The following is an 8,968-nucleotide window of genomic DNA, read 5'->3' as shown; positions in this document are numbered from 1 at the left end:
GTAGTCCCGAAACAGTGTCTCTTAAGAGCAATGAAATTACTGTCTCTAAATTTATAGTTTTATACCCATATACATCACTCCTATGAATTGACGAAAAAAATGCATTTTTCTCTATGAACCAATACTTTAACGAACTCTGACTATACCGTTTTTATAGTGTTTTTAACTACTGTTTTTAATCACTATTTTAAACTCATGAATTTCACTTATGAACTGTATTTATTAAACTAAACACATTTTAAATCCATGCCTTTTACTGATTTCCTATCTTATTTATCCTTAAGGACAAGAACATAAAGTATGTGACAATTTCTCTGACTACCAAGAGAATACATAGTGCAGTTTAGATGAAAAGTTTCGTTAATTTGAAAAAAAAATCTGAAACTGAAAGTTCAAGTTTTGCTGTTGAACTTTAAAAAGTACAACGATGTATTCAAACTAAAAAGACGTGTTTGAAAGTTTTTTTTGGCTTAAAAATCGAGGAAATCGAGGATGCAGATCTTTATTAGAGCACTAGCAGTGAGCTTGATATGAACAGATCTGGAGTGATTCTTCCACCTATTGAGTGTCCCCTCTCTGAGCAGGATATGGCAGACCTAAGGGCCACTGTTAATGTTACAAGACCTTCGGAGTCCTATGGCCGTGACATTTATTTAGCTGTATTGAACTATGTACTAAATCATGTACCCTAAAAGCAAACTGTGATGCCACATGTTTAAAATAAATCGCAAAAAATCGCAGGGGAAAATATCAAGATGTCGTCTAGATACACAAATACATGCTTATTCAGCATATCCCGAAGGACATCGTTAATTAAGGCCTGAAACACTGCTGGAACATTAGTTAGCCCGAAAGGCATCACTAGATACTCCTAATGACCAGTAGGGGTGTCATCTCCCTCCCGGATCCTCACCAAGTGGTAGGCATTACGAAGATCCAATTTAGTAAAAACTTTGGTTCCCTGGAGAAGGTCTAGGATGCACGGACAAAGAGATTTGTCCTTCTTTCTATGAAAAAGAAACCCGCCCCAGCAGGGGAAGAAGAAGGGCAGACAATGCCTGCTGCCAAAGCCCCGTTAACATACTCCTCCATTGCCCTTCTTTTGTGGCCTGAAAGAGAATAGAGACAGCCCCTGGGAGGGGAGGTTCCTGGTAGCAGATCTATTGCACAGTCATACGGACGATGCGCAATGTAAAATTGTTCCAATTTAATACAAGAGCCTAACAATCGGTCAGTGACAATGAGTAAGTGGGAAACAACTCATTCAGAAATGTGGCGCTCAGGAGCATGTTTACACTGACATACTGGCAATATACAATATCCATATTTAGCTCCATAGTTTTGCAGGCTGCTTGGAGCCACAGCGAATATCGGATATGGGCAGCAAGGACAAAGATTCCACGATTAAGCTGAAAAGTTGACTAAACAATTCAGATTAGTGCAATACATATTTGTGCATGTCACTCACAAAAAAGTGAGTAAATCTAAAACTTACAACAGTGGGGCTGGTGACCTGCTGGATGATAGAACTGGCAAATTGTGCAACTGAGGGGCTGGCGAACTTGTTGACTATACAGCTGGCAAACTGTTCAGCAGAGAGGGTGGCAACCTGCTGGACAGTGGAACTGGAGACTTGCTGAGCAGTGGGGCCAATGATCTTTTTCTTTGCTGCTGGCCCAAGGAGTTTTTCTGGGGATGAGTGAGTGAAAGTTCCTCTTCTGAATTAAAATGCTCACTGGATTTTGGTTGCTTGTTGGCTTGATTCTTGCGTTTTGCACTTGCCCTAGAGAGGTTAACATAAACATACACTATATCCACTGCCTTCATATTATTTCTAGAGAAAATGATTTTTAACCTGCTTTCCCCCAGAAACACCTACTTTCTTTTTCTTGAGCCAACTTCAGTGTCTGTCAAGTCTGATGAATACTCTGCTTGATGAAGCTTTACCCTTGCATCTGTGTAAGTGGCTGTAAAATACAATGACACAATAAATGGAGAGGCAAATATTAAAACAGAACTACGGCTTTCATAACTGTTTACAACCATGCAAGCACATGATACAAAGCAGCGATAGCTAATCTGCAAAGGGCTATTGTGGTTACAGGTTCTCTTTCCAAGCAAGCAAGAGCACACCTGATACAACTAATCAACTGTGTGAAGACTCAGATCAGTTTTTAGACTAATGAGGAAAATCAAACTTACCTGCATTTCCCAACACGCGCACATTGCATAGAATTCAGTTTTTGGCTGAATTCACAGCCCTCTTTCACAGCCTTGGTTATATTGAGCAATGTGGCTGGTGGCCACCAGCATGGGCGTAATTTCCAGGGGGGTTAGGGGGGTCATGACCCCCCCCCCCAATAATCAGATCCAGCCAATATAACCCCCACAATAATCATGTTTCCCCTGTAATGGGTGGAGACCTCGACCCCCCCAATGTTCCAGCCAAAGTTACGCCCTTGGCCACCAGTATAATTTTCCGTCGGTGCCCTCAAACCACTCTGATGGAATGATGTCCACTGTCTGGCAGCCATTGAGGTCAACTTCACCCAGAAACTCTACCACACTGAATGAGGACATCCTACAAAGTTCATCAGGTCATGTGCTGTGTAGCATAGTCAGAGCCACAAAAGCATTCTGTAGGGGTAACAAGAGCAGTGTTTTTGTGAAGTCTGTTACTGGAGCACTAGCAAGCTGACCAGACAGTCTTGATAGTAAAAAAGACTCCTAGAGATGTTGAATCAATGGGATAGTTGAAAAAACATGCCCCTGGCTCAAAATGTTCATATACCACATGTGTTTCTCCAGTAGAATGCACAATGTTCCTCACAATCACAACTTTACTCCCAAGTTCAAAACAATTGGTACCACTAGAAGTGGAGACTATTATGTCTTTGTGTTTATACATCTTAATGGTGTCTTCTAACTTTTTCAGATAGCCTACGTCTTTTACAGCATCAAGTACACCTAAGTCTAGTTTATTTGCCACACAGTGTGTAACAAGAACTTTGTTACTTACATGATCACTAAGCTTTCTGGCAACACCATTTTAGCTCCAAAATTAACTGCTGCACCATAAAGATTAATGCACACAAGCTTTGGGTCATTGTCTCCAATGTTTTCAATATCAATGCCACATTTTGACAAACCATTTTTTATGGCAGCAACAACACCATCTGTTCTGGCATTTTCTAAATTCTCAATGCTAGCCATGGCTGTGTAGTTTCTGGATGAACGTACCTCAATAGTATACCTTCTTGGTCTATTACTGATGAGTCGGTGCTTGAGTCACTCATGACTAAAAAGAATCTGACATGTTTCATGTGGCTTGAGACATCATTCAACAAAACAGACGATATTGACTTCACAAACTCAACACAGGTGTCTCTGTCTCGATGGTCACTCCCTAAATTTACACCATTCTTTTCCTGCACAGAACACAGAAATTGAAAGTCAATAAATGGCCTGTTGTGCTTAGCAGCAGCGTAAGCAGTATTGAACAGCCTAGCATAATGCGCAACCTCCGAGCGTTCAACTTTAGAAAACGCTTTTTCAATTGAACCAACTCTTTTCTTTCTTTTAGACTCATGCTTTGACATACAGGCAATGTGTTTGGCAGACAGCTGATGCAACAGTAGCGTGTCTTTTCTGTCGGCTTTCTTGCCTGTAAATAATGTGGATGTTTTGTCGGCAATAAGTGGATACTGACGACAAATTTGGCAAAAAATTGAGTCAGTGTCGTCTGCATTTACCCATGGAAACTCTTTGAGCCATCGTGATTGAAAAGACCGTTTTCATTTTTTCAGGGCCTGCTGTGCCATTTTTAATGAAGAAACGATCCATTTCTCATCCGCGATGCTACTTGCTTCAGTTTCAGCAACACGCATATAGCGACAAAAACGTGCTTACTACAGTGCATTATGGGTTACACGCGGTAATTCCTAATGACGTACAGTATTCAAAATTCCGCAAGAAGTAAATATTACCGATGTTTTCGGGAAAAAATAATCGCGTCTAAGTGAAAATTTTTATATATATTTCATAACATTTGGAAACTGTTACAATGTTTTCATCTTTATTTTTAATAAACTGACTGTCATGACCTGCTCATCCGATCCTCCGCTGTGCCACGCCCCCCTTGTTACCTCGTGTTACTTCATGATGTTCATCTCCGTCTTCCCTGTCTTTACCCTAATAAAACCCCACTTTCCTGCGTCCTCGCCTACCTGCCTCGTCCTTCCCCGCTTCCTGCTTGTTCGCCGAACAGCGGTCACTACACTGACAGCATGAAACCAACTTGTTTTATATGAAAAACTCTCTAATCAAAAATGATCTATAGACAGCTCATCAAAATTTATGTTGTCACGCAATACATTTCTTAAGTCCTCAACCCACGTGAAATCGCAAATTTCAGGAAAGATTAACTGCCTAACAAGCTTTGTTATGTGGTGAAAATATTTGCATTGTAAGTAAAATGACCTGATCATAAAAAAATCATCAGATTACACCGTAATGTCGACATTAAAAAAATGACCGCATCTCCAAGCGTGTAAATAGTACAGTAGGGTAAAATACTTATGTAAGACTGTAAGAGTGCTTCCCCTTTGAAAAATCAGCCGTCATTTTGTAAACAATACTGAAGACCAGTTTGAGACATGAGGAACATGCCTAAGTAGACTGTTTCCGCATGAAGTACGTACCCAAATGTTTCAAATTTGAAAGTAGTGGTAAAAATGTGCCCTGCACAGCACACATAATTCTTTTTTCTCCAGAAAATTGCACTTGTCTGCAGACAACTGAAACCAGAAAAACATGCTTGTCTGACAGTCAATTTACCCGTGTCGGATGAGTTGGGTGTTGGATTTCTGCACCCCTGCCTGGGCAACGAAGAAGAGCTGCCAGGTGCAGCTGCTTAACTAGCAATGATGTGTAGCTCAGTGTAGCCCTCTATAATCTCATTGATCCCTTTTGGTGACAATGTACTCAGTCCAATTGGGCTTCCCATATGGAGCCAGTATTATTGAAACCATATGGGATATATAAAGTGCTGGCCAGATCAAGCCCATGCCTAATTGGCCCATATACATCTCTTATGGGGCCCCTATAGTCAATCCACATGGGCATCCCATGTGGGAACCATGTTATGGAAATCTCATGAGTCCTAGATGATGTTACCCAGTTCCACCACACTTCCACTTAGCCCACTTCTATCCCATAAAGGGCCCATACAGTCAGCCCACATTGGCTTCCTAATCGGGCCCATGTTACACAAACCACGTGGTACCCACACAATTTGCCCAGTTCTAGCCCATGCCCACTTGGAACCCATGTAGCCTATTTTTAAGCCATGTGGGGCCCATGTGGACATGTCGGCTGTGTCACAGCAGTGTACATGCTGGTACAGGTTTTAGTTCACATAAGATGCTATTTGGGTGGGAGATGGTTCTCCTGTGGACATTATGCTGGATGTCGGGACTGGTGAGGCTTTTTCTTCAGCTATTGAATATGTTAGACATTTAAAAGAGATGTTGTCCACTGTAGCTGAGGCAGTAAAGAAGCATCAGGCTAAGGCTTCTAGTCAGCAGAAGGCCAACTTTGACTTTGACAATTTTCAATATTATTCCGGATGGGAATTTGTGTGCTTGTTAACTAAGGCCCGAAAAAGAGGACTGTGTCCAAAATTGCAAAGGCAATTTAAGGGCCCTTATAAGGCCATGGAAAGGATTACCATTACCAGAGATTCCATGCCGTTGGAGGACGTCCCATGCCAGGAGAAAAGTAACAAGAATAGGGCTGAGGTCTCTTGCCAGCAAAGATTGCTGGATTTGAGTGCAGTTAGTTAGCTGCACAGGCTACAGCAAGTGGGGGGAAACTAACAAGCAGTGGGCATATAGTACCAGACTCAGGCCCTACCAGGATGGATACTGGTGCTTCTTTGGAGCGATGGCATGATCATCATCAACTCCATCCAGGTGGGGGAAGCTGTCAACAGGAGGCTGCACACGGAGTCTGTGCAGGGAGTCTGCACAGGGAGTATGCACAGGGAGTCTGCGCAGGGAGTATGCCCTCGGCGGGAAAAGAGCGCATGTGTGGTCAAGGGATTATGACTTGACTTAAAGCGGATGCAGGCAGGTGGTATTATCAAATCCTCATGTAGTCATTGGGCTGCTCCTTGACTCGAGGACGAGTCTTTTCCGTTGAGGAAGAGGAGAGTGTAGTGAGAATAGGAGTAGGTCATAGTTGTTTAAGGACTAACTATACTCACCTGGGTTGGAGAGGGTGGAGACGTGTATAATAGGGGGTGGTGAGTACTTCTGGGCGTGGCTGTTTTGTGCTTTTTCTATGTGGCCTGATTGTGCGGAAATCTTTTTTGCGGCTTTTAGTGTTGCCGGCAGTGAAGATTAGTAACTGAAGATTAGTCCAGTAGGAGAGTTATTCGCCTGCTAGGAGGAGAAGGCTGACTTCATCCTTTAGATAGAGAGGGACCGGGAAGTGGTACGTGCCTTTTGACCCAGCTTTATTTTAATGGGCTCCAGTATAGCATTTGATTCGTCACACCAGCCAGACTTTCTGATTACTCTTTGAATCTTGATTGCAGTGAATTCCCGGGAGAAACCAAGTTAGACCCCACAGGGGGGTCTCATTGTCAGAAGGTTAAATGGATGTTTTATATATTGTCCATTTATGTTTTGTATGTTTTTCTTTTAAGGTTGGGTGCTGTTAATAAAAGTATTTCTTTATGATTCCTGCTTGTGAGGAGTATTCTTCTTCCTCTGATACCGGATCATACCAGGGTGACAAAGATGGTGGCAGCATAGATTTATTCTGAGCTAAAAAAAAAAAACCCTTACAAGCCTCTGTAAGTTAGTCTCTCCGGCAATTAAGGAAATTTAGCTACAGACAGGCAACCACACTCGGTAGTAGAGAACACTGCACGTACTTCATTATGATTATGATATTTTCTAGTTATTTTGAGTTATTATATAGCCATATATTGTACAATGTGGTAATAAGCATCTATTGTTATTCATTGATGTTGAAGGATGTATTGCCTTTCATTTGCAACTTTTTCTAATTGTGCTTGCGGTTTTAATAATAAATATTCTCTGAACAAATTCTGTATTCCCTGCTGTACCGAAATTGCCCCAAACTGTGAACCAAAACTGAGGTTTGTACCAAGACCTGAATCTTATGTATAATTATACCCGTAATACTAAGAGAAGTAGAAAGAATTTTTTTTTTTAATTACTTAAACCAACTGTCATGACCTGCTCGTCCGATCCTCCTGTATGCCACGCCCCCCCTTGTTACCTCATGTTAATTCCCGATTGTGATCACCTGTTGCCTGTTATTTTTGGTTTGTCCTATGTATGTAAGTCTGCGTCCCCAGATCTGTCATTAATGTTCGTTCGTTGCTACCTTGTGGTTCTCTGTTTTCCCCATAATAAATCCTGTCCCTGATTATCCGTCTCCCTGCTCCTGCTTCCCTAGACACAATCGTTACAGAATGACAGATCTCGCTCAAGACGCACCGCGGCAGACAGAGGACCAGTGCCTTGGTCTGCTGCAGGAGGTGTTGTACTGGCTGAATCAGCCCGAGGTTTTAGCCAGCCAGAGTAGGACCCTCCTTAGCGAGATGTCCCCACCCGGAAGCACATACACAATACATGTGGTCTGCGAGAATCTCCGACAACTCACGGACATAATCACAGAGAGGCTGCTCCGGCTGGTCACGCAGCATACCAAGGAGGGTACTGACTGGATACCTGAAGTCTCGGAGGTGCTTCAAGCTTCGCCACCCCAAACGAACCGGAGGAAGAAAAAGTGAAGACCGGCGGAAGCCCCAACGATCTTCCTGGGGGCCTGCTCTCTCTCCGCAAGGCTCACCTTGGACAGCCCCACCGCCTCGCTTTTACAGGTGCCCAAAGCCCGCCTAGCCACCATAGAGCAGCCACCGCTGGCGGATTATGGAGAGGAACTGATGTCCTACACTATATTGAAGAGAGCCAGCCATGTTGTTGTAAAGCAGAGGTCACAGTCCTGGAGGGCCGGAGCTCTGCACAGTTTTTGGTTTACCCTCATTTAATACATCTGATTCAACTCCATGTGCTAATTACCACACAGCTCCTGAGGTGAGTCATTTGTGGTGGATCAGGGGAAGAACTGAGCTACACAGGGCTCCGGCCCTCCAGCACTGAAGTTTGAGACCCCTATTGTAAAGGTAAACTAAACACTTTTCCTCGCCTATCCTTGTTTATTTTCATTGTTACCATAAAAATCGCTATTCTGTGAAACGAAGATTATTTGGCTCCCAGTTCAGAGGGTAGTGCAGGTTATTGTACAGAGCTAGAAACATGGCAGATTCTGAATCGCGGATCTGAACTACTATGGATCCAGACCATTATGAGTGAATCCACAGAACTTCTGACTCAGACTCAGAGCAGACAGGACTGAATGAGCGGATCAGTGTCACGTCCTCCTCACAGCACTTGTTGACTCAAGGGACTCATTAAACCAGATCTCTTTAGTGAGTTACTCAGAGGAACCCGAGTCAGTAAAATGTTCTGAGTTTACCATCAATACTTTGTTAGGGTATGTAATGTATGTAATCCAACAATAGTTAATCTCTTGCCTCACCGTATTTGTCTCCTAGGTCATCGTCAATGCCAGTGGTTATTTCCACGTTTAATTGCGTCTATTTCATATTTCAACGCTAGGTGGCACTAAATTTCAGTGTAATATTGTTATATTCATACTTCACTGTTTTTCTGATCCACTACCTCGCATCTTTCTTTCTTTCTTCAAAATGTCCCATTATGTATAAACATTGCAATCAACTCCGCTGCACTGTATGTTGTCTTGTCCTGTATATTGCACATCTGTAGTCCTGTGTTGTTTCTGTCCATTTTTGTGCACCTTGGCCCCAGAGGAACTATGTTTCATTTCACAGTGAATGAAATGTCTGAAA

Source organism: Paramormyrops kingsleyae, chromosome 22, assembly GCF_048594095.1.
Source record: "Paramormyrops kingsleyae isolate MSU_618 chromosome 22, PKINGS_0.4, whole genome shotgun sequence".
Classification (NCBI taxonomy): Eukaryota; Metazoa; Chordata; class Actinopteri; order Osteoglossiformes; family Mormyridae; genus Paramormyrops; species Paramormyrops kingsleyae.
This window is presented reverse-complemented; position numbering follows the sequence as displayed.